Source organism: Staurois parvus, unplaced genomic scaffold (assembly GCF_062004578.1).
Source record: "Staurois parvus isolate SC_StPar_1 unplaced genomic scaffold, SC_StPar_1.0 ptg000198l, whole genome shotgun sequence".
In the NCBI taxonomy this organism is placed as follows: Eukaryota; Metazoa; Chordata; class Amphibia; order Anura; family Ranidae; genus Staurois; species Staurois parvus.
Window position 1 is genome coordinate 11,858,365 of NW_028317994.1, and position 27,441 is coordinate 11,885,805.

Sequence of the window (27,441 nt, forward strand, 5' to 3'; positions counted from 1 at the left end):
TTATTAGGACTGTTGCCTATGCCCTTCAGTGCTAGCAGCTACCTGGAATTACTACCTTTATTGATTGTTTTATGCGCTCGCTAGTACATTTATTTTATGTTTTATCTCCCGCACCTACTCTCCCTGGTCCTCACCTCCTTGTGACATCGGGCGGGGGTTCCGTTACCCCACCCATACAACCACATCATTTATACACAGTTTCCTGTAAATGAATAAACTACACATACTTGTAGTTTGAATTTGCTGCAGGTGCACTGATCATGCTCATATTTCATTCACACTGTCAACAGCTCTGCAATGACAGCTCATACATACAGTTGCAAGAAAAAGTATGTGAACCCCTTGGGATTACGTGGAGTTTTGCATGAATTGGGCATAAAATGTGCTCTGAACGTCATCTAAGTCACAACAATAGAAGAACACAGTCTGCTGAACATAATACTACACAAACATTAGATGTTGCCATGGTTTAATTGCACATAACATGTAAACATTCACAGTGCAGGGAGGAAAAAGTATGTGAGGCCCTAGCTTAATGACTTCTCCCAGAGCTAATTGGAGCAAAGAGGGAGCCAACCTTGACTCCAATCAGTGTGATGATATTGGATGTGTTGCTGACAGCTGTCCTGACCTTAAAAAACACACACCTGTTTTGGGTTTACTGGTTTCAAGAAGCACTGTCTGATGTGAACCATGCCTCGCAGAAAAGAGCTCTCAAAAGACCTATGATCAAGAATTGTTGACTTGCATGAAGCTGGAAAGGGTTACAAAAGTATCTCCAAAAGCCTTGATGTTCATGTGTCCATGGTAAGACAGACTGTCTACAAATGGAGAAAGTTTAGCACTGTTGCTACTCTCCCTAGGCAAGGTCGTCCTGTAAAAATGACTGCAAGAACACAGCGCAGAATGCTGCATGAGGTAAAGAAGAATCCCAGAGTGTCAGCTAAAGACCTACAGAAAGCTCTGGCACATGCTAACATTTTTGTTGACACATCTACAATAAGGAAAACATTAAACAAGAATGGAGTACATGGGAGGACACATCGGAGGAAGCCATTGCTGTCCAAAAAGAATATTGCAGCACTTTTGAAGTTTGCAAAAGAGCACCTGGATGTTCCACAGCACTACTGGCAAAATATACTGTGGACAGATGAAACCAAGATTGAGTTGTTTGGGAAGAACACACAACACTATGTGTGGAGAAAAAAAGGCATGGCACACCAACATCAAAACCTCATCCCCACTGTAAAACATGGCGGAGGGAGAATCATGGTTTGGGGCTGCTTTGCTGCCTCAGGGCCTGGACGGATTGTTGTCATTGATAGGAAAATGAATTTCAGAGTTTATCAAGACATTTTTCAGGAAAACGTACGACCATCTGTCCGCCAACTGAAGCTCCGCAGAGGATGGGTGATGCAACAGAACAATGACCCAAAGCATACAAGTAATTCAACAAAACAGTGGCTGCAACAGCACAGAATACGCCTTCTGGAGTGGCCCAGTCAGAGTCCTGACCTCAACCCGATTGAAATGCTGTGGCATAACCTTCAGAGAGCGTTTCACACCAGACATCCCAAGAATATTGCTACACTGAAACAGTTTTGTGAAGAGGAGTGGTCCAAAATTACTCCAGATCGTTGTGCAGGTCTGATCTGCAACTACAGGAAACGTTTGGTTGAGGTTATTGCTGCCAAAGGAGGGTCAACCAATTATTAAGTCCAAAGGTTCACATACTTTTTCCTCCCTGCACTGTGAATGTTTACATGTTATGTGCAATTAAACCATGGCAACATCTAATGTTTGTTTAGTATTATGTTCAGCAGACTGTGTTCTTCTATTGTTGTGACTTAGATGACGTTCAGAGCACATTTTATGCCCAATTCATGCAAAACTCCATGTAATCCCAAGGGGTTCACATACTTTTTCTTGCAACTGTAGGTACGGGTAACAGAGTTGAAGGCAGTCTGTGCAAAAGCCTGACATTGAACCCCCGATCTGCTGATCACGGTTGCAATGCTTTCTAGGTTCCTGTTTTAAAATATAATAAAAGCATGTACCTGCAAAAAGACATGTATTTATTATTTTCTATGTAAAGACCTGGGTGAAAAGGTGAAAAAGCCTCCTTAAGTTCTCTCACTCTTTGCAGGATGTTCTCTTTGTCTCTATAATTAAGACATATGAGACAGGGTCTTGGGAGGTTGCCTGAAGGGTATGGATAGGTAGGGACCCTGTGAATAGAGAGGAGAGATCATGTTTACCCAATATCTCCATTAGCCAGCATTCAGCGAAGATAGATGGGTCAGCACCCTCTGCAAATTTTTAGGAGACCCACAATCCAAATATTTTTACAACACAGTATATTTTCAAGAGGAAGAGGATTTACTGAGTCCTCTAAATCAATTAAGTGACCCTCTAGGGTGGACTTGCATACCTACACTTTTTGCGAATCATTATGGAGCAGAAAGATATCTTCTCTGACACCGTGAACTTGCTCAGTTAGGGTATGTATAGAAGCAATACGCTACTAAACTGTAGAGAATACATGGTGGGATCAGGGCCCCTGCTTTTCTCCCTGGACTCCAGAGTGGTTTGGGGAGCAGAAGGACAGTACTTACAGGTTCAGTGTGTTACCTGGCCAGTCTATTGACAAGGCTGTGATACGTAGTGGCACCATCTCCTGCATGTAAAGGCAGAGAACCATTCTGTAGACAGTGGAGGAAGCTGAAGTTCTGACTCCTGCACCAGGCTGGGGTGTCTGAACTGCAGCAATGTCCCTCACATTTTCTCTCACAGATCTTTCAGAGATGGGAGTCTGTGAGGGGCTGTTACCATCTTGGGTACATGTATCCACTGCTCCCACTCCATGCTTCCATCTTGTCATTTTGAGTAGCTCTGGAAGAAGGGGATGTGTAGGATACAGAGCTTATAGTAGCTGGCAGCGGGTACAAGCATTACTTCAGCAGGGTTTAGGGCAGGATATTTGATGGATTTGAAGCCTGTGTCTGCTCACATGTGCAGCTGGACTCGACCCCCCGTTCTCACTTTTTATTGTCTGTATGCATTTAATTCAAACAATAAATGCACTATTTGATTGATGTTGCTTTTTTTTTATATTTATTTTTTATATACAATCGTAGATTTCCTGAAACTTTCAGATATAATCTTGAAGCTTTAAAATGTCTATGTTGTATACAGTATATCTGCATAGCAAAACTTTGCAATGTGATTTAGTAAATATAATGTATTTAAGATTCATATATATCTATTGTGTTGTCAAGTACTTCACATTTAAAAAGCAGATTAAACTGCAAAATTGGTTATTATAATTAGAACAGATTTCAAATGCTATTAAAAGTTCTAGAGCTGTATTCGGAACCAACAATGATCAAGGAGAGGAAGCTTAAACTCTGCTGGTTGAGATTATGTAATTAAATGAGAACAAAATATAATCACAAATAAAAGTAAAACAAAGACAATTGTTAAATTGTTTAATTAGATTACTATCATGATGCAAGGACATTTTAATTAAAGAAATAACTGAGTTCTGATTTAATATCGCCTTATCTTTAATTAAGTTAGGTTTTAATATAACTTTGTCAATTTCAAATCAAATGTATTATTGAGAGATAATTTCTTTATCAACACTGTATGATGTTTTTGAGTTTTTTTTGTTAGTATTCAACTGCCTACAATTTCAGCACTATAATATGATACAGACCAATATAAGCTATATATTACTACAGAGGCAAATTAATATATCTGTTTAGGCATTATTAAATTTTTTATTAAAAGAGTTTTACAAAATGAGTTTTCTTTGCCATGTATTTGTGCATAATGACAGCTTTTTTTTTCTCAAGAACAGTGGGGGACATTTATTAATTATGTTATGTATCAGTTCTGCTAATTAGGAAAAGTGAAACATTTTCAGCAAAAAAGTACCCGTTGATCTTCTTTATCAAGGATATTCTTATCTAGAATTATTTATCTAGGATATGGGTCTGGTTTGGATTTCAAAGGAGACCCCTTTTTTCTGCGTAGCTTGTGGCCCACTAAGGTTCAGGAGGGAGAAATGCACGCTCACTACCCTGCTCCCTGTCTGGGCTACCCAGGCTGCATTAATAGATAAGGGTCTGATATGTATTTTTAAGGGGGACTCCACACATAAAATACAAAAAAAAATGTTTTGGGTCCTCCAAAACTCCATATCAGACCCTTATCCTAGATAGGGATCTGGTATAGATTTTTAAGGGGGATCCTATGCAAAAAAAAAGCAAAAAAGAAAGAGGCATGGGGGAATGTGGAAAAGTACCCCTCGTTACTTATTCACACAAAAATGCACATTGTAAACCCAATGTCAACCATGTTATTCATTGATGAAGAGCCATCATCAATTGTGATGAATGATGCCTCAATCACCTGCAGACACGAACACAATGACCGACTCCAAAGACTCTCTCCCACTTGGGTCTCACTGCAACAGAAACACCCCTGGTCAGCAGCTGAATATCAACAAACTAACCACATAACATCAATAACCAAATATAGTCATAACATCACTTGGGATACCCTAGAACCCTTGTTTATTTCCAGCAGAAGCAGGCCAGAGATTGGAAATGTCATTTAGCAGCATTTTTATTTCTAACGTGACTTTTTCTGGAGTACACCCTACAGATGAACCAGATTTATGGCATTACCCAAACATGTTATTTAAAATACATTTGTATATTTAATGTTGTTCCTTAAGCCTTATTAATATACCCTGCTAAATAACATTTGCATTGGTACATGTCCACATGGCAGTGACCAAGATTTGGCTCTTATGAACTTCAATGGGGTTCTGGTATTATGCACAGGGGTTTCTAGTTTCTTTAAGTGTTTCAGGAACATCTAGTGAACTGAACTTTGCTTAGTTTCCTCATTACTTGTCCTTACATATGCATACTCTTTTTCTTGCTTTGCAGAGCTACTCATTGGTTGCGACTTAATTCTTTGTCTCACAATGCAAGTCTGTTTGATTTGCTAAAGTCAAACAGGGTATTCACTTTTCAAGGGATGTAACACTGTTCATGGGAATTTCACCCAAGCCTTAATAAATGTGGTAACATTTGACTTTGCAAAGAATACTCAACCATATGCAAGGAAAATTAAAAAAAGAAAATTAATTTGCGTATGATTTGATGATGGATGTGAGTGCAGTCTCACCTCATTTACTAAACCCTGGGAAAATTCTCTTTCAAAATCTAACTTCTCTTGCAAAGAGTACAGTAGATTTGTTTTTAGTAGATCAATCCCTAAAAGTCAACCAAATAATTGATTGCATTGAACTCCCTTTGTAGCTGATATCTTATATTACCAGTTGTTAAAGTAAAGTAATTTCACTGAGCCTATGAAAGATTCCTCTTATAGCTAATTAAAAATATTATTTTTTAATATAAATAATGGAAAAGCAAACTTGGAAAATTATGAAAGTTGTATAAAACTGCTTTTAAAAAATATCCTGAAATATTATTTCAGTAAAAATACACACCATTCTTTCTAAATGTATTGTTCAAATGGCTGAGTAACTAATCAACTAAAAATGATGCCCTATACATTTATTGCTAACTCTAAACTTCTGAGATAACTCACATCCAGCAAGAAATATTTTAAACTTCTTTTGGTCTTTATAATATATAGCACATTTTGGAAGACAATGCTACCAAAAACAAGCTTTGTTTGTTCCCTAAGTGACAAAGTTATTTTCTTAGGGTGACAATGTTTCTTTAATGCTAGCTAATATGTCATCTAGGTGGAAGATATTAAAGAGTTGTACTGTGTATCTTTCATAAATAATCACATAAATATAGACATTCCATCTGTTTGCTGCAGACTTTGTCCATAGTTCAGGATTTATAAATGATAAATAGATGACTTATCATGCTTTTGGCATCATGTGTTTGTGCTAAATCTATTTCAGCTTATTGATCATATATAAAGGCATTTCAAGGGGAAATGTGTAACTAAGTGCAATGTTTATTTTAAAATATTTGCAAAATATAATGTAATGTATAAAGTGCACTGTCAATAAAGGAGAAAATGAGTCATAGACCTCTGACAGTTATGTGTTCACAAGATAATAAATTCTCTGGAGAGGTACAGTAAGGATATGTGAAATATTATGCAAATTTGTAATTTGAAAAAAGAACATTCCATTTGTTCTGAAAACCCATGATGAAGCACACCTGGCCGCTTAATTGAAATGAATTACTGTCCTTCAGTTAAAATTCCTCTATTTGTTTAAAGCCTATATCATTACAGATAGGGTTTTTTTTTTCTTTCCTACTATTCTATGACCTGACTTAATTTCCAGCATATGGAAATGAGAAAATGAATGAGGAAACCGTGTACATCAATGTGTGTATTAGAAAATGCTGGTCTTAACTATTGTATAAAATATTTTATATAGTGCACTGTATATAAAAAGTTAGAATCGAGTTCCAGAATCTGTCCTCAGTTGGAATAAGTGTTTTAGCTATGTTCTAAACTCTAGCACCAGTCATCTCTTCCTAACTGTGATCCAGAATATGTGTTGCACTTGGATGTTGTTCCCATTTCTGAAGCTACAGCACAACAAGTGCAGGGATTTCTATAGAACTTTTGTATCATAGGCTCATATGACTAAGCAGGTATGTGCACACACAGGGGGCTCAGGGCCTAGCAAGATTCACACTAATGTTCATTGCCTGTAATGACATTCTGGTATGTTATGTATGTTGAATATTGAAATATGTTGCTTGTGTGTCTTTTATTCCAATACAATTCTCTAAGAATTGTTAGCATTTTACTTGAAAATTTTAAAACAATAATTAGCAGGTTAAAAAAGATAAGGTATGTAGTGGTATTTTTCATTGAAACATTCATTGCGAACAGTGGTGAATAAAATCATGTATGCATGCTTGCTGTAGCCATAGCATGCATATCTGCACATGGGATCATCCCTGTCACTTTTGCTGTTTTTCAATTTTCTCTAATAATATCAGAACACACTTCATATGGTTTTGTTCCTGTATAAATTGTGCATGTAAAATACCTACCAACAGTCAGTTACACTCAAAAACATTGCAGAATATTATTTTTTTTATTTAAGGTAAGTCACTACTTAGGTTGCTACTTATACTTATAGCATATGTATGGCTACTAGCACATACACTCACTAGCAAACTACACTTAAAATCAAAGTATATATGCTTTATATAAGTAAAATTATTAAGTTATATAGAAAAAATACACAGTATACATAAAAGTGTGCTATTTTAAAATATGGACAATCAAACTATACCTCCTGTGTTAATAACACATATCTAACAACTTATTTCAAAAATACTTGCTATAACAAGTAAACATATTTCATTAATACACCAATACTTATGGAACTTATAACTGTGCATATAGCAAATGAAGGGCTTGCTAAAGATGCATCAACACATTCAGTAATGCCACAAAATGTATAATGTTTATATCCTGGAATGCATAAAGACTGGATTAGGCAGATTTTGCAAAACTGTCATGTTTTCAAAAAGTGGTGAAGAATGCACCAAATTCATATACTTGTCTAGAACTTGTACCTAAATTTACCTCATGCTGCACCAGTTTTAGAATGAACATGAGACAATTTCACAAAATTTGTCCGCACCAGTTTTTCTCTCTGTATGCCAAATAAGAGAGTTGGCCTTATTTAGCTCATCTTTCACATTCAATGCAATGCAATGTAAAAGTGGAGCATTTAATGTGACACAGTATAAATGGGGGAACATTTTAGAACTATCTGAACCAATTATTTTATGAAATAACTAGTGCTAGTACTTCCTAATGTATGGGCATCCTCTTGCAGTTACTCTAACATGTGGCCTATGCCTTTCTCCCCTCTAATGGATTCAGGTGGCAGGGACCACCAAATTGGTGTCTGACCTATGACATCACATCTGCTTGCTGGAAAGCAGACTAGCACCAAAGGTAGGAACAGCCAGTGGAGCTGCACTTCTTAACAGTACTAGGCAAGTCATCCTGGGTGCCAGGACTGGCACACCAGTATGTGAGTGCATTATATGTATTTATGTTGTATACATTTTATGGCCTAATATGCATTTTTACACAATGGAAGGTCTCCCTGTCTCTGGCTTATATGTATCCATCAGGAATGTGGAGAGGAATTAAAGAAGGGTGATGCAAGTTTGGATGTCCTTGCCCCCCATGTAAATCCTATCCACTGAAAGGTGAGATTTGGCCTGTGCAGGAAGGGGGTAAAAGTGCCCAGTAGGCAAGTGGTAAGATTTAAGAATGCATAAGGTCAATTTCAACATGTTTCATTTGCCCTCATTCAGTTCATAGAAGTGAATGGAATCTTTCAGATCAAATCCATATAATTGCTAGCTCCCAACCTTTTGGAGCTGACTAATTTTTTTTTAAGATTTGTCCAAGTCTACACTAACATTTTCCTTTTCTAAAATGTAGTATGTACAGCTGGACTATTTATGTGTTGATTCATTAGTCCCTGATTACAATCAGAATGCTTTTCCTTAAATCAGAACCCAAGTTAAGAGGCATATTTACCTCTGCTTCAATGGTCTTACATCCTCAAGGTCCCTCGCCAATGCCAGCAACTTCTCCCAGTTTCTTTCAGCTGCTAGTCTTTGGCTATCTTGATTGACCAGTGGGGGATTACGCCACTCCCGCCCATGCATAGGAGTTCATTTGCCTGGGACACACAGGCACTGTGACAGAGTGTAAACTGAACTGTGCATGTGCAACACAATGTATATTTTACAGAAGACAGGCAGGTAGGTTTATTTTATTGCATAAGAGACATTTCAGGTCTCTTCTGCAATAAGAAGCCTGCATGCTAGCATTTTTTTCATTTCACATCATTCTACTTTAAGTTGAATGGTACAAAATAATTTCTAAATGTATTATATACTTTTAATAAAATAGATCAAATCAAAGCAAAACAGTTTTTTGCAGCCAATCTGCAAACATATTGAGGCTGGTTACTGAAACATGGGGCAAAAGGGGTCTCTTTCTGTGGTAGCTAAACATTCAAATCAGTATGAAAATGTTCCTTTAGAAGATATTTCCTGATTAGAAACAGTAGAATATTTCTGTGGATGTTACATTTACTGAGGCAAAGTTTGTTCTAGCTTAGCAGAAGCTTTTCAGGACTGATGGGCATAACTTCCCTCTAATGCTTGTCATTACTGGATTGTGTCATCAAGAGACTGGTATAGAACTGAAAAGGGTAGTTCCACAGGGACACTGCTATAAAAGAAAAAGTGGGTCTGACGCCAGCTGCATTAAGAACATAAATATTGAGTTGGACCACCCTTTGCAGCTAGAACAACTTCAACTGTCCACAAGGTGTAGGAGTGTGTCTTTGGGAATGTTTGACCACTCTCCCAGAAGTGCATTTGTGAGGTCAGGCACTGATGTCGGTTAAGAAGGCCTGGCTTGCAGTCTCCGCTCTAATTCATCCCAAAGGTGTTCTATTGGGTTGAAGTCAGGACTCTGTGCAGGCCAGTCAAGTTCCTCCACCCCAAACTCTTCATCCATTTGTTTATGGACCTTGCTTTGTGCACTGGTGCACAATCATGTTGGAACAGGAAGGGGCCATCCCCAAACTGTTCCCACAAGGTTAGAAGCATGAAATTGTCCAAAATGTCTTGGTATACTGATGCCTTAAGAGTTCCCTTCACTGGAACTAAAGGGCCAAGCCCAATCCCTACACAACAAATCCACACCATAATCCCCCCTCCATCAAACTAAATACTAATATATATATATATATTTATATATATACACTGTATTTCCAAAAGTATTTGGACACCCCTCCAAATCATTGGATTCAGGTGTTCCAGTCACCTCCATGGCCACAGGTGTATAAAATCAAGCACTTATGCATGCAGACTGCTTCTACAAACATTTGTGAAATAATGGATTTCTCTCAGGAGCTCAGTGTATTCAAGCATGGTACCATGATAGGTTGTCACCTGTGGACAATTTCATGCTCCCAAATTTGTGGGAACAGTCTGGGGATGTTCCTTTCCTGTTCCAACATGACTGCGCACCAGTGCACAAAACAAGGTCCATAAAGGCATGGATGAGCAAGTTTGGGGTGGAGGAACTTGACTGGCCTCAACATGATAGATCACCTTTGGGATGAATTAGAGTGGGAGACTGCCTTTTGGACATCCTTCCCAGAAGAGTTGAAGTTGTTATAGATGCAAAGGGTGGGCCAACTCTATATTGAATCCTACGGACTAAGCCTGGGATGCCATTAATGTTCATGTGCATGTAACAACACTTTTGGCAATATAGTTTATATACACACATATATACAGTATATATATATATATATACAGAACAATTACAATACAATGCATCAAAAATTATTAAAGCATCAATAAACCATTCAATATACACAAATTGCATTGTGTCTAAAATAAATAAATTATAAAGTGTCCAAAATTTGTCCAAAATTTGATAACACAATCTTCTGTAAAGTGACCAGTGCTTCAAAATGCTATAAAGTGTCTGATGCTCTTTGAAGTGCCAGGTGTTATGTCTCTATCAGTGCTCAACTTTTACAACTATTCCTCATTACTCATAAAACCACTCTATATTCCACACCACTCCACTCCACCACCATGTGTTACTTTGCAACACTCCCTTCATCTCCAAGAACTCACCAGAAAAGTTTGACCCCTTATTACTACAAGTGGGTGTAAAAGCACTTTTCCCCTTGGAATATTTCCACCATCTTGCTTTATAATCACATATCAGGTACATCTCATGTCACGCAGGAATGTAGCATGGTGGGGGGAGCTCAGATAACACTTAAATGTCTTCTTTTCACCTAGCTCTGTATAAAAACTCAATCAGAGCACAGCCACATGGCCTGCCTCTTCAAGTGACCACGTCCCCCTTCTCAAAAAACCCAGATAAAATAAAAAGAACACCTAGACATCATGGAGGCAGAACTGCTTAAGGTCATTTTGTGATTTGTGGGTGGGTAATCTCTCCTCCCTATCTATCCTGTCAGATTAGCTACTTAGCAGAATGCTTATTTGTTTCTGGTGTCATTGAGGCGTTCATTATCTTTCACTGGCAACAGTGTTTACTGTCAGCCACTAGCATCAGCAGAAGGTAAATTTACAGTACTTGGAGAGTGTGTATTAACAGACTCTGATATCAGTTGGATGCATATTTCAATACCTAGTATTGGTCAGGTACATATTTTCAGCTTTGATATTATGTATTAGTTCTTGGTTTCATCAGGAAGCATATTATCAGTGTCAAGCATTGGCAGGGTGTGGGTTGTCAGTCCCTGGTCTCAATGGAATGCACATTGTGATTCTCTGGTATCAGTGAGCTGTATGTTGTCAGTATGTGATATCATCAGGTTTTATATTGTCAATGCCTGGTATAAGTGCCATACATATTGTCAGTGTATGATATTTGCAGGGTGTGTACTGTCAGTCCCTGGTATCAGCATGGTGTGTATTGTCATTCTCTGGTATCAGCAGAGTGTTTTTTGTCAGTTTTTGGTATCAGCAGGTGTTATCAGTATCTAACATCAGCAGGTTGAATAGTGTCAGACCCTGGTATTAATGTCATACATACTGCCATGCTTTGATATAAAAAGGAAAAGGTTACTAAAGAGGGACAAATAGGGTGTAGTACCCTTCTAGTGTAGTGTAGGCTGATAGGTAAATTTAGCTGGCTCCTCTGTAATCAGATCAGCTGTGGTTGATTTTTTAGGGCTGCTCAATGTCTCACAGACTACTGCTTCAAACATTTATGGGACTCCAGCCAATGCTGGGGAAGTGGGCCCATTAGGTAGATGAAAAGTCCTTAATAGGTGAAGGTTGAGTGCAAGGAGAGAGTACCTGGGTCCAGGCCTGCTAGAGGAGACCTCAGTGAAGGGGGCTCTGCCCCTGGGCCAAAAACACTAGAAGTGAGTCATCAGGAAGACATTGAGGTGCCAGCTAGGCTTAGCTGGGGGGCCTATTCACAGACTTGAAGTCCTAGAATCAAGTTGGGTCTGGAGGAGCTTGCTGGAGAGTGCCAGGAGGAAGTCAGTGGGAAAGAGTCCAGCTCTCCTATGGTAGTGTGAGTCTGCATCTCCCTTACTGAGAAGAGCCTGGTGGATATTGGTAGGAGGCAACCATGATCCTGTGGCTTTAAATGACCCCAGTGCTAGAGAGTCAGTGACTGTGTGTAGCTTTTATCTCTGGAAGGAGTACTTGAATTAGCTTCCTGCTTGTCCCTTTGAGTTCTCATTGAATCTGCTTCCTGTTTGTCCCCTTGGGTTCTCTTCGAATCTGCTTCCTGTTTGTCCCCTTGGGTTCTTACTGAATCTTCTTCATGTTTGTCCCTTTGGGTTCTCACTGAGTCATACTTCCATGGCTCCCGGGTGAGATTCCCCTGGCAATCACCATTTGGGAATTTGCTTCCTGTTTGTTCCTTGGGTTCTCGCTGAATCATACTTCCACGGCTCCCGGGTGAGACTCCCCTGGCGATCACCGTTTGAAAATACTGTCATATCTGTTTTTATCTGATTTGTAAGTATTATAGTGTCTGGTGGCCCTTGGAGTTGGGATTACTTTATGTAGTACGAGATATCATTAGGTATGCTACATACTTGATCTTTTACCCTCTAGTAGTTTTTGAATGCAATTTTAGTGTAATCATGTATTGACATCGGGATTGTATATGGTCAACAGTATATTATGTATGAAATGCATTAATATGGATTCATTAAAAATCATCCTGTTACCATTTTATCTGCTTTTTGTATGCAATTAGAAGTTTATTTATTCATTTATTAAACAACAATGGTAGAAACTATGTATTCATTGGTCGTATGTAATGTGCGTCTATCAAATTCCCATGGACAAATAAATTGGTTGAATGGATATATTAATAAAGGTATGGAGACACATCACTGGGTGCACCACGTCACATTCTATTTTGTTACATTAATTTGGGTAGAAGACACCCTGGTCTCCTGCACCATGCAAATGTATAATAATGACAGTGTGATATATTGACTAGATTGTATTGTATTACTACAGATTATGTAAACTACCTTAATATAACATTTCTATTTTCCGATTGATGGCTGGGGTCTGCCTCATCCCAGGAGCTGCGATGCGTTGCGGAGGCTCATGCCTCTATTGGCTGCCCATGCCTCCTTGTATGACAAGGGCGGGGTTTGCGCTGCATCTGCACCACGTCTGCACTTGGTGTGTGATGTCAGCACATTTGCGGAGTCATCACACTAGTGCACCCTGTTTCATCATGCTGCAGCCTTGAGGGGAATTGCACTTGTGGAGTCATGTTACCCACATGGTGGTGGACACCGCCTTGTTGTTGAGTGCCTCCCCTCTTTGACTGCAAACACATGGTGTTGGGAGGGACCTGCAATTAGCCCCTGGGGATAAGTAGTGGAAGCAAATTGGAGGCAGATGGGGGTTATTTTTTCCACGAGGATACTAAGAAGCAATAGTTTGGCTTATAGCTCTTGATTCAAGGTGGGTTATGTATTGGCTGTCTGTATTCTGTTTTTTGCATTTGCTTTCAGGTGCTTGGTGGTCTACTTCTTTTCACTGGTTTCTTTCATTTTTTTTTTTCATTCCACCATGTCCAGTTTTGTGTACCTTTCACAAGCTTACCATGTGTTTCCTTTAATTACTGCTAGGTTTCAGCCAGTGCTGCACTTTATTTTTGTTGTTTATCGCCTATTTTGATTCAAATATCTACAGTATTTAATATTACAATGAGAGCTCTTAACTCATGGTGGTTCATGCTTTGGCTGCCTATATTTTGTTTTTACATTTGGCTCTGGGCACTTGGTGGTCTATTTCTTTTTACTGGCACATTCCTTTTGCTGTGGACTGGACTTTGAAACTTGGGTGTCTTTTCTTTTCTTATACCACTAGGTGCAGTTTTCTGCACCTTCACATATTCACTGTATGTTTCCTCTATTCATTGCTATACTGCAGCCAGTATTGCGCGTTATTTTTGTTGCTTATCACCCATTTTGATTTTATTATTCAATCATCACTATAATGCATACCTGAACATTTTTCTATAGCAACTATTTTGGGTGCCGTTATGGAATGCCCACCCACGTTAAATCTGCTGTCTTTCCATTTTCACAGTTCAGCAAGATAGTTAAAGAGCTTTAAGCTATCCATTTTTTAAGTCGTGGGGTTTCCCATGCTTCTCTCTTCACCATTCAAGTTCTATATTAAAAAAAAAAAAAAAAAAAAAAAAGATGCCCTTAGACCAGCAATGGGCAAACTACGGCCCGCGGGCCGTATACGGCCCGGCGGACCTTTTAATCCGGCCCGCGGAGCTAGGCTCCCGCAAGGCCAGTGGTCGGCAAGCCGCGGCTCTTTACAAATTTAGATGCGGCTCTCCTGTGTGCCGGGCGCCCGCTCCCCTCCCTCCTCTCCTCCTCTCCCCTCCCTCCTCTCCTCCTCTCCCCTCCCCTCCTCTCCTCTCGGATGGCCGCCCCCCCTCTCGGATGGCCACCCCCCTCCCTCCTCTCGGACGTCAGGACTCTGCAGCTGTCAGGATGTAGGCGGGGCAGCGTGACGAACTCCTCTCACAGTCCTCCCTGAAGACCAGAACGGCGCGGGAATACGAGAGGAACGCGCGGACCAAAGGTAAGTGAATTGACACAGGGGGGGGGACTTACTATATGGGGGATGAATTACTATATGGGGGACTTACTATATGGGGAATGAATTACTATATGGAGGACTTACTATATGGGGAATGAATTACTATATGGGGGACTTACTATATGGGGAATGAATTACTATATGGAGGACTTACTATATGGGGAATGAATTACTATATGGGGGACTTACTATATGGGGAATGAATTACTATATGGAGGACTTACTATATGGGGAATGAATTACTATATGGGGGACTTACTATATGGGGGATGAATTACTATATGGGGGATGAATTACTATGTGGGGGATGAATTACTATATGAGGGATGAATTACTATGGGGGATGAATTACTATATGGGGGATGAATTACTATGGGGGATGAATTACTATAGGGGGGATGAATTACTATGGGGGACGAATTACTATATGGGGGACGAATTACTATATGGGGGACGAATTACTATATGGGGGATGAATTACTATGGGGGATGAATTACTATATGGGGGATGAATTACTATGGGGGATGAATTACTATATGGGGGATTAATTACTATATGGGGGATTAATTACTATGGGGGATTAATTACTATGCTTACTATGGGGGAATATTACTATACTTACTATGGATGACACATACACATCATTCATCTACTCTTGGTCCGGCCCCCGGGTCCAATATATGAACCCATTGCGGCCCTCAAGTCAAAAAGTTTGCCCACCCCTGCCTTAGACTGTTCCTTTGAATTGGTGGAAAAGTGAAGGAAATTCTATGTGTCTGACTGCGTATGCTCTAACTGGAGGAATAAGACTAGGTTCACCAGTGGATCTTTCTGGGGTGTGCTACAAGGACAATTGCTCTGGGCCTCTACCATCAAAGAGCACCACCAGCACAGTGGAGTTATCAAATTTTTTCCTTTAGGTCGAGAATGACTATTATTATTATTATTATACAGGACTTATATAGCGCCGGCAGTTTGCTCAGTTTGCTTTACATTATGGAGGGAGACAGTACAGTAACAATACAGTTCAATACAAGAGGGATTAGAGGGCCCTGCTCCTTGGAGCTTACAATCTAGGAGGGTGGGGATAGTGGTACAAGAGGTAATTAGCTGTGGGGGATGGAGTGATAGGAAGAGTAGAGGATTCCAGCATTAGCTGTGGTCGGGGTAGGCTTCCCTGAAGAGATGGGTTTTCAGAGTGCGCCTAAAAGTGAGCAGAGTAGGCAATAGCCTGATAGATTGGGGTAAGGAGTTCCAGAGGATGGGTGAAGCCCTTGAGAAATCCTGGAGACGAGCATGGGAGGAGGAGACAAGGGAGCTAGAGAGTAAGAGGTCTTGCGAGGAACGGAGAGTACGGTTTGGGTGGTATTTAGAGACAAGGTCGGTGATGTAAATAGGGGCAGTGTTATGAACGGCTTTATACGTCAGTGTTAGTGTTTTGAATTTTATCCGTTGGGCAATTGGGAGCCAGTGGAGGGTTGGCAGAGAGGGGTGGCAGATACAGAGCGGTTAGTAAGGTGAATGAGTCTGGCAGCAGCATTCATGATGGACTGGAATGAGGTAGGCCAGTGAGGAGGGAGTTACAGTAGTCAAGGCGTGATATAATAAGGGAGTGAATGAGTTGCTTAATGGTTTCCGAGGTTAGGATTGGTCGCATTGACTATAGCATTGGCATGAGAGTAGTGAGTAGGGTTGGCTGTGCTGATCACCAAATAAGCTTAGGCAGGGAGCAGGGCTGGTGTTTGGAATGGGCAAACTGAGCAAATGCCTAGGGCCGTTAAATCAAAAGTGTCCACAAAATAAAACTCCCCATCCTTCCTAACAAGCATGTACCTTCCTAAGCAGCAGGTCTTTTATCCTGGCTGGCCAGGAAAGTATACGAACAATCAGTAGCACAAAATCAGCAGAGCAGTACTAGTACAGAGCAATATTAACCTCTAGGGTTAAGAATATTAATACTCTGGGGCAGTATTAACTCTGCTTGCCCCAGCCCATTGCTAATCTCAGCCTCATAAGCAGTCACTGGCAGTGTACCTCCACCTCTCTTGCACATCTCTGTATAGGCCATACAAGAAGTGTATCATTTTCATTTAACTGAATGATTCCTAGGCATTGTGAGAAGGAGAAGTAAAATGTATTATATAGCATTAAAAAATGAAGCTGTGCTTGAATACAGTAGGACTAAATATGGATGCCCCTTTGTACCGTTGCAAATCATGCATAGAAACACAGTTTTAAAATGTTAAAATGCATTAATAGGATTTTTTTAATGAAATCTATTTTGTCCATTTACATTGAGTATACTGGATATTATCTTACGCATGATAAAGTACGGTACTGTCAAAGTGTAATGGCCCATTATATCTTATTGTATCTCATCTACCCTCCTAAGTTTGAATCTGAATCAACAGGAAAATACAACAATATATGACAATATGCCTTGTCATGTTTCTCTAAATGTTTGTATGTGCTTAAAGAACAGTAAGTCAAATAATAGTGTACAAATAACACATTGCGTGACAATTGTGCTTACAATTACTATTGTCAGCTTTTATTCTCTCTAGAAATGAGCTTCTACTAACAAGAAACCAACAGTGAGTATATGCCTTTGACACGTCTTTGTAAGGCAAAGTCATTGTGTTTGCTGCTGCATGTATCTTTAATGAAAGAAATACCTGTGCTTTGCAGGGAAAAAGATTTTGTGAGAATGAAAAATGTAGCTTCCATTTCATCTATTTTAAGGCATCACATTCTAAGGTTTGAACATCCATTTCTTATTTTAAAAATAAGCCTTGCTTTATCTGCGATTGAATGTCCTAGCTTTGGTAGGCATCAAAACACTGTTACTGAGGATAGCCGTTAAGCAGTATAATGTTAACATGCAGTAGACCCTAAAAATAATAGTTAAGTTGGATGTTTGTCATAATTTGCTACATTTCATACCAGAGTAATGATATACTAAATCACTGACTATTGACCATATGCGGGTTTTGTTGCCAGCTGGGCTAACAGCCCACACACATGAATACATATATACACTGTACATATTATATATATATATATACAGGGGCGGACTGACAACTCATGACAACTCTTTGCCCAAACTCAAAAAAGCCTATGAAAAAGGTACCAGGGGCATCTCATGGGGGCACCTACTGACCCCAGGCCCTTGGGCAGTGCCCGAGTTTCCAAATGGTCAGTCTGCCCCTATATATATATATATATATATATATATATATATGTATATATTGGAAAAAGTCTTTAACCCAGTGTACAAGTCTTGCAGGGGACTGGTAGGCTGTGAGTGTAGGTGCCCACAGCCCTTATATTAAAGGACCTGACCATAGCTCAGAGCTTCTGTTAGGAGACAGGAGTGCTCCATTCAAGAGACTGTACTCAATGCTGGAAAGAACAGATTCTGTGTCCATAGGGCTGAGGGAGTTGAGACAGATAAACGAATCTGGAGGACTGAAAGAACCCAGACGAATAGGTGAGTCCAGGGGAAGCCAAAGGCCAAGGTTTGGGGCCTAAGCAACAGCACTTCTGAAGAGAGGTGGCTTGGTATTATTTTTTACTGTGCGTGTTTTGGTGGTGAAAACCTCTGCATGGACAACTATTTTGCTGAACTTTGATTTTGTTAAAAGTGGGCTGCCAAACTCAAAAACATGATTTTGGATTGGCATGGATGCACTAATTGGCATACATGTTAAAATCTGTGTAATCTAAGTTGTTAGAATAAGTGACAACAGGCCAGTTAAAAGCATTTTTTTTCTTTGCTTCTATGAGTTTATTTTAAAATAGTAGCTTTGTTTGGACAATATTTCATACTGTGTACCACATATATATATATATATATATATATATATATATATATATATATATATATATGTATCAAGGTAACTTGCAGTGAAAAACTACTGTCAATATAATTGTCAATGTATTGACAAAATAAAGGCCATGAGCTCATATAGAGAACAGTAGTCAATAAGATCTAAACTTAGAGGAGCACTTTAGTCAATGCTTTTTATCAATCTGTGGCTAAGATGTGATAGAAGTAGTACAAGAATATATATAAAATGGAAATGTAAAAATAATTACAAATTTAAATTTATGTACACAAAGCATTCTGTAATTTACTATTTTTAGAAGTTACCTTTTCATTTTAATTGGCAGTCAGCTATGTATTTCTCCTTAGTTCTAATGTCCAGCTTTACTGACTAGCTTTTTGCTTCTTCCTGAGTAGAAGCATGGGGCCTGAAATGCAAGTACAATTATTCCCTGAAAAAGAAGTTTCATTATAGGAAGATACTTTTCCTAATTAAAGTTTTACATTGCACCTAAAGTAAATTTGTTATGAAAGGAATATTAGTGAAATTGTTAGGGTGATTACTAAAGTAAAAAGAAAAAAATCATTCATTCATTTCTAAACATACAGTGAGATCTATATATATTTGGACACAGGCGCAATTTTCATACTTTTGGCTCTGTATGCCACCAGAATAAATTAAAAAGAAACAATCCAAATGAATTTGAAGTGCAGACATTCAACTTTAATTCAGGAGGTTGAACATAAACATCAAGTACAAATTTTAGGAAGTGCAACCATTTATATATTGTATAAACACAGCCCCTCTATTTTCAGGGGCTCAAATGTAATTGGACAAATGAAAATAATCATAAATAAAATGTTCATTTTTAATATTTTGTTGAGAATCCTTTACTGGCAATGACTGCCTGAAGTCTGAAACCCATGGACATTACCAAAGACTGGGTTTCCTCCTTTCTGATGCTTTGCCAGGCTCTATCTGCAGCTGTCTTCAGTTGTTCTTTGTTTGTGGGTCTTTCTGCCTTTAGCTTTGCCTTTAGCAAGTGAAATGCGTGCTCAATTGGGTCGAGATCAGATGTTTGAGTCAGCCATTGCAGAATATTCCACTTCTTTTCCTTCAAAAGCCCTGGATTGCTTTTGTAGTGTGTTTTGGATCATTGTCCAGCTGTACTGCGAAGCGCCGTCCAATCAGCTTTGCTGCATTTGGTGCATTCTGGTCATTCTGGTACAGATTAATCTTAGTTTCATCCATCTAAAGAATGCTTTTCCAGAACTGGTCTGGCATTTTAAGGTGTTTTTTTGGCAAATTCTAATCTGGCATTTCCATTCTTCAGGATTATGAATGGTTTGCACCTTATGGTGAACCCTCTGTATTTGCTCTCGTGAAGTCCTCTAGATTGTAGACTTTGACAATGATACGCCCACCTCCTGGAGAGTGTCCTTCACTTGTCTGGATGTTGTGAATGTGTTTTTCTTTACTATAGAGAGGATCCTGCGATCATCCACCACCCTTTTTATGTTGCTGAGCTCACCAGTGCGTTCTTCTTTCCTCAGAATGTACCAAAGTGTGGATTTGGCCACTCCTAATGTTGCTGCTATCTCTCTGATGGATTTGTCCAGTTTTTGAAGCCTCATAATGGCTTGTTTCACTTGCATGGATAGCTTCTTTGAACACATGATATAGGTTCACACCAATAGATTCCAAATGCAAATACCACACTTAGAATCAACTCCAGACCTCTTACCTGCTTAATTGATGAAGAAGTAATGAAGGAGTAGCCCATACCTGGCCATTAAACAGCTTTTGATTCAAATGTCCAATTACTTTTAAGGGGGGATGGCTACTCTTAAGAGCTGTAATTCCTAAACCCTTCCTCCAATTTGGATGTACATACCCTCAAATTAAACCTGAGAGTGTGCACTTTCAGCCCATATCCATTATATAACTATAGCTTGAGTACGTTGTGGTAAATACCTGAAATAAACTAAAATTGTACCTGTGTCCAAATATATATGGACCTAAATGTAATTAGTGTTCACAGCAGAATTTGACCTTGTATCAGCCTCTTGCAATCGCAATACAACAGAGCTAAAATTTGGAAAGGGAGGTACAGCACTGGGAGGCATTATTTTGTGGCACACTGCGGCAGAGAGGATACCTAGCTGTATTGCATAAGTGCAGGTGAAAAAACTCTAGTCACCACCCTGGCTGTGTTGTTTGCCAGGGCTGTGTAAATCTCAGAACCCAATGTACAGAAATATAAATACTTTGTCAAGTAGAGCAGCCACAAAATATGCATTTGAACTGTATATGTAGCTGTTTTCCTTGAGTTTGGCTTTAAATCTCAGGCACATCTGCAGCAAGCAGCCACATAAAAGCTGCACAGAGTTATGCCTCTTGACAATGCTCTATGGCTAGATTTTGCAGAGAATTATTTAACATGGCAGCACCCATAGTGAATTTATTTTTACATTGTAACATTAATCTGGACAATGACAGATTAGACAAAAATGGTATTTTATCTAGTTCAAGATTTCAGGTGTTTTTCCCTAGGTGTAGATACATTTTTAGTTTTTGGGCATCATGCTGCAATGTTTTAATACAGAATTATAACAATTGATTGAAAACTACTTCTGTCTAATATTAAAAAATAAAGGCAGAGGATCAAGCAGAAGTATGGTACAAACTGGCAAGGAATGGTTTTCTGCAGCTAAATGATTGGGGGCCAACTATGGACAAACGTTACAGTTCTCTGTATAAATTATTTTGTGTTTCACTATGACACACTGGAAAATATATTCAGTAGATTTTTATGAGCACAAATGTAGTGCAATTTCTATGGGAAGACAACATATCTGTTCTTATGATTTGTTATCATTGTTGCCCATTTTCACATTGTTTATATGTAACATAATTGTGTGCCTACATCATTTAATCAAATATGTTTAATTATGAACATGAGTTTGAGCAAGCCATTCACAGTCGGGGAAAATAGCACATTAACGTTATTGTTCACTGCTACAGCAAAAAGTAACCAGTATTGCACTTCCTGGGCTTTGAATTTTGGTCAGGCAGTGTAAATATTAGGGGTGCCAGCAGCCTTTTGTTATTGTTTGTTGGAGAAGACTTGGAGTAGGTAGCTCATGTTGTGTCTGCAGGGAGAGATAGTTGCTGCTATAATATATAGTGCTAAACAGTGCTATATACAGTTATATACAGAGTGCTGTATATACATATACAGTATATAGTACATACATACAGTGCAAATATAGACAGTCATATGGTGCTATACACAATCAGTGTTGGAGAGTTGGAGTAATAGGGAGAGCTGGAAGAGTGTTTGCAGTGTTTCTGCTACACTATACAGTGCTTAACAGTGCTATATATAGTCATATACGCAATGTTGCATTGTTATACATTGCAGTGAACTGGGGTGTTGTGGGTTATATAGTGTGTACCCCTTCATCTCTGTGATCATTGTGCTGTATCTTGCTACAATACTGCAGTCTGATGGGCTATAAACTACTGGATGTTGTCTCTGAAACAGTACACTCTAATTTTTATTTTACTCTAAAATCTTCCTAATCTTTCCCTCTTAAACAGCAGCCTACTAAAGCTTCTTACATGTTGTGTATTAATGATACAATTTTTCTAGCTTTTTTCTATGATATAACACAGTTTAATTTTGATCTTTTGATTAACACCTGCTTGTTTCTCTCTCTGAAATTGCAGTCTAATAAAACTGCTTACATACTGTGCACTGAGTCTGTACAATATTTCTAGCTGTCACAGAAAAGATACACTGTAATTTTTATTTCACAATTAAAAAATGTCTTATCACTCTCTATGAAATTGCAGCACAGTGTCATGTACCTGGCTGGAGGTCAAGATGACAAAAGGGATTTCTTTATACCTCTGGTCCAGATACTCCTGAGGTTTAACAAAGTGTGTGAGAGGGCACAGGGTGGAGTGGGTGGCAGGAGTCAAGTCCAAAGAAGATCCCTTCTGGAGTTAGGCTTGGCTGTGAGGTGTTGATTCAGACTGTCAGGAAGGTACTGTAGCTCTCTAAAACAGTGGAAAGCACAGCAGGCTGAAAGCATGGTCTAGACAGGTGGGGGTGAGTAACTGAGAAGACAGTAGACAGATTAGCAGAAAGAGTGAATATCAGGAGACAAGCCAATGTCACACCAGAAGTTCAGCAGAGGTAAGCTATGATCAGCGTTTAATAAATGACTAACAAGGAATGAGCAGATACAAGCTGTGGTTGGAACTCTCCAAGGTCAAACTTAGAGTCAACATATACAAACTATGGTCAGGAATTAGCCAAGCTCAGTAGCAGAAACACAGAGCAATGACAAGTCCAGGGGCAGGCAGAGTCGGCAACAGAAAAGCAGATCTCAGGAACAGGGTAAGGGTTAAAGTCATAGGGCACAGCTGAAGACTATCCAGCAATCTCATTGTTCAGTTCTGTTCCTTAAAAAGGCCATCTGGCAACAAGATTAAGTTTGTGTGCTCATGTGCCTGTATGCATGTACGTTTGCATTGCATGACTTTGCAAATTAGCATGCCCTTGATTTTTAGCATGCCTACATACATTAGCCTGCACAAACAATATTTCACATCAAACTAACTGGCAATGACCCTCATTCTGCATATTGGCGCATGCACACATCTTTTTCTGAAGCAGTCCTGACACCTAATAAAACTGCTTACACACTGTGCAGTGAGTCTGTACAAAATTTCTGGCTATAAATAACACACTCTACTTTTTATTTCATGATAAAACCTGCCTGGTTTCTTCTTCTTAAACTGTAGTTAAATAGAGATACTTACAGTATATAGTGTGCACAGAGTCTGTAAAATTTTTATAACTATTTTCTGGGAAATAATACACTTTTTGATTAAAATCTGCCTGGTGTATACCTCTTAAACCATGACCTAAAAATTGTGCAGTGAATCTGTGCAATATTTATGGCTGTTGTCTTTGAAATAAAACACCTTCATTTTTATTTCATGACAAAAATGTACCTGGCCTCTTAAATTTCAGCCTGCCAAAGCTGCTTATCTGCTGCTGTGCATCAACTGTACAATTACTCTACTCTACTCTATTTCCTGTAAAGTGTTAGTGTGTCTGTACAACTGGTGTAAGAAGGAGACTTTTGGGTTCAGGTTGGAGAAGCTTTAACTCTCCTGTACTCACACTAACATGCAGAAAGTGAAGACAAAGGATCCTCTGTCAGATGTCTCATACAAACATTTTAGAAATCTGAAAAATGGTATGAGAATGCTTACTGAATAAAAGACTGTCAATAGTACCTGGTGATGGATTGTGAGTTGAATTTAACATTTTCACAACTGCTCTCCCGCAATCTACTGTGGATGGGTGGCCACTGTAGGCAAAGTGTACAGGTACGTCAATGCCTACTCCAAGGTTTTGGGTGCACACGCTCCTTAACCAGCACCCACCATGATTGTACTTAGCAGGTGTATGTCAGCATGTCCCATCCAATGATTCATGGCTGGCACTTGCTGATCAGCTGTGTACAATCACAGTCTAGAGCCCTGTGTACACATATAACACAGAGTTCTGTACACAGGGAGTGATCCCTCAGTTTTTCATCCTGCAATGCATTTTTATTTTTTATTGGATATGTTTTATAGCAGAAATTAAAAAAAATAATAATTTTTTTCAAAAAAATATTTTTTTTCATTTATATTGCAAAAAATAAAACACTCAGTGGTGATCAAATACCACCAAAAGAAAGCTATATCTACCTTAGATTGTATGCCCCTTGAGGGTTAGGGACTGATGTGAATGTACAATATACGTATATGTAGAGCACTGTGTAAATTTACGGAGCTATATAAGTACTGTACCTGTAATAAATAAATAAAATAAATATTTGTGTGCAAAAAATTATATCAATTTAATTTGGGTATATTGCTTCATGACCGTACAATTATCAGTTAAATTAGTGCAGTGTTAAATAGCAAAACATGGCCTGGTCATGAAGGGGATACAATCTTCCAGAGCTGAATCTTACTGACTGGATATAGTACCAAAATTCAAAAAATAGCTTTAGATATCTAGATAAGGGGCCCAGAAATGTGTTGCAGTCCACCCACTCCATTGATGATGTGCTGCTTGGCTTTGAGGTAAGAGAATGATGGCTATAGACACCACCGGCTTCTTTCCTTTGTCTGGTTCGGCTCCACTGCATGGAGGCTTATCGTCCCATCTTGTTGTCATTTTCAGTGGTTACATGATTTACCCCTTTTCACTTTAGGCCATTTACAGGCAATTCAGAAGTGTGCTACATTTTACTTTCAATAAATTATGCTATTTCACTGGTCCTGTGCCCTTGGCATTTTGCTCTTTTACGTGGCAGATGAGGTTTAATATTGAAAAACAGGTCTAGCCAGTATGATATGGGAGTGCAGTAAAAAATGTCAGGGTGGAAGAGGATATGAGGTCTGCAGGGAAGTGTACAAAAACAGGAATCAATAGCGGAGTGTACTGGGGGTCAACAGGTCAGAGGATATGGTTCAGCTTAATAGAGGGCAGGAATCAGCAGTTTATAGGGCAGTGTACCGATCGACTTCTGTACAACCAGCCTCTAGAAAAATTTCCACATGATCAGCACCACCAGTTATAGCTGGCAGCACTTATCAGTTCTAAGTGATAAGTCTCTCCGCTGTCAGAACACAATACCTCAGTGGGAGTGATTTCCGCATCCACGCGGGAACCCCGCTGTTGAACTTCTAGGCTCAGCCTCAACTTGCTTGGTGGGGTGTGTGAATAATATAAGCCATGCCTAAAAAGTGTCATGATGTCACTGCACTGGTGTACATCCAGTTCTCTAATTGGCTGGCTGTAGTACTGTACATGCACAGTTCAGAACCCATGGCAAGGGGGGTTTTATGGGCACTTTTCTCCTGTCTGTGAACATTTATGGACAAGAGAAAAGTGTCTGTTTTATACAAACTGGCTATAAATATATGGATGGTTGGCAACACAGGGCTGGGAGTGTACACATGCTTCTACTATGATGTTTTGCTTCATGGCTGCAGCACAAATTATATACTCTGTTGCATTTTGTGGGAACAGTGCTTACTGAACATGACCCATTTGAGTGAATAGAGCACCTCTGCAATCACTCCACAACTGCGTGCAATGTATGCGGTTCCAGTGCACTAGTGTGGGGTTCTAGGGGTTAAAGCAGGTGGTGAAGCAGTGAAACAACACATACTCACTGCCTGCCAAATGCTCTCTGAAGAGCAATCTGCATTCAGACCAATTCTCATGTAAACAGGCACCTAAAGCCATGCTGGGGATGGACAGAAAGGTGTTAAAACAGAAGCATCACAAACCTGTGAGTTAAAACCCCAGCAGTTTAGCCAACTAGCAGACTGCCAGTTATACCCAATAGTACTAAAGTTGTCCCTGAGTGCTAACTGGACATGAAGGGTGGAGGGGAAGAAAGGGAGGGAAGAGAAGGCAATGGGGAGAGTTCAGCATTGGGCAGAGCTCAGCTCACTCACCTCATGCTGTTCTGGTGGCTCAGGCAGAGGCTTCAATCTTGCAGCCACCATGTTGTTGCCGGCTGTAGTGCTTCAAGTTTCCTGCCCACACATCTTCTCGAGTACAGCCCTGGTTAGGAATTGCAGTGTGGGTGGGGCAGACACAAGGGGCGAGGCAGACATGAGGAGAGGGGTGTGTAGGAGAAGGAGGTGTACATCAATCTCTCCTCTCCTGTCTGTGCAGGGAACAGGATGGGGAGTGTGCTGGCTGGGCTGTGTCACAGACACTAGACTTGATAGATGCAGCCAGCCGCTGCATACAGCTTCAACTGATGGACATCATCCACATGTTGCCTGAGTGGGCACAACTGATATCTGGGCAGGCATAGCCCACCCGGGCACCCCCCTAGATCCAGCCATTTTGAAAAATGTCAAGTTATGTACTTGGGTGCCAAAAATATGAATGCAAAATACTCGTCAGAAGAAACTCCTCTGGGAGAATTAGTGATGGGATAGGATTTGGGGGTGATTGTAGATTGTACTTAGCAATAGCATGCAATGCAAAGCAGAAGCTACTAAAGCTAGCAGAATATTCTCATGCATTAAAAAGGGCATATATTCCAAAGATAAATTAATAACTCTACTTGCTAGAAAACGCCAATTCAGCATCATATAGAAAATGCATTTTAGATTGGTCATACATTCTCAGGAAGGTTGTCTTTGAATTAGAGAGTTCAGTGAAGGGAAACAGAATTAATAAGGGGCTAGAGGACCTCAGCTTGGAAGAATAGTTACAACGATTACAGTTATTCACTCTGGATAAGAGGTGTTTAAAAGGGAATATGATCATAACGTATACATTTATCAAAGTTAATTAAAGCAACTGTGATAAACTGTTTACTCTAAGGTCCTGGAAGATTATACACTCCCACAATTTCAAGGTGAACCTGTCTAGTCTCTCTCACTGATACTGCAGCCTACTAAACTGCTTACATAGTGTGCATCCAGTCTGTACAATGTTCTGGCTTTTCTGTGAAATAATACACTCTAATTCTGATTTCTTGTTTCTAAACTTTCCTGGTCTTTGTTCTGGAAATTGCACCCTAGTAAAACTGCTTAGATACTGTTCAGTGAGTCAATGCAATATTATGGCTGTTGTGTCTGTAATAAAACACTCTGATTTTTATTACATAATAAACCCTGCCTGTGGCTGGTGGTGTTCAATATCTATACGTGTGTGCATGGGAGGAGGCAATTATTTGGGTTTAGAAGCACTTTAACAGTATTTTGCTTAGTCTGTGCTTCTGAAAGTGGCCAATTGAATGCAACATAAGTCCTGCTGTGCAGATTCACTGTCCCTTAACAATGA

The 27,441-nt window shown here is 39.5% G+C and overlaps 1 protein-coding gene across 28 annotated transcripts in view; it reads left to right on the top strand.

Moving 5' to 3' along the window:
* The window catches only part of PTPRD (protein tyrosine phosphatase receptor type D), a 2,222,737-nt gene that overhangs the window by 412,815 nt on the left and 1,782,481 nt on the right, over positions 1-27,441 (top strand). Inside the window, exon 4 of one of the 28 annotated variants that reach the window (XM_089678100.1) lies at positions 17,289-17,318. The exons of the other annotated variants lie outside the window; for them this stretch is intronic. The gene's annotated coding sequence lies outside the window, so the exon portion shown is untranslated. The remainder of the gene's footprint in view (positions 1-17,288; positions 17,319-27,441) is intronic. 28 annotated transcript variants of the gene reach the window in all.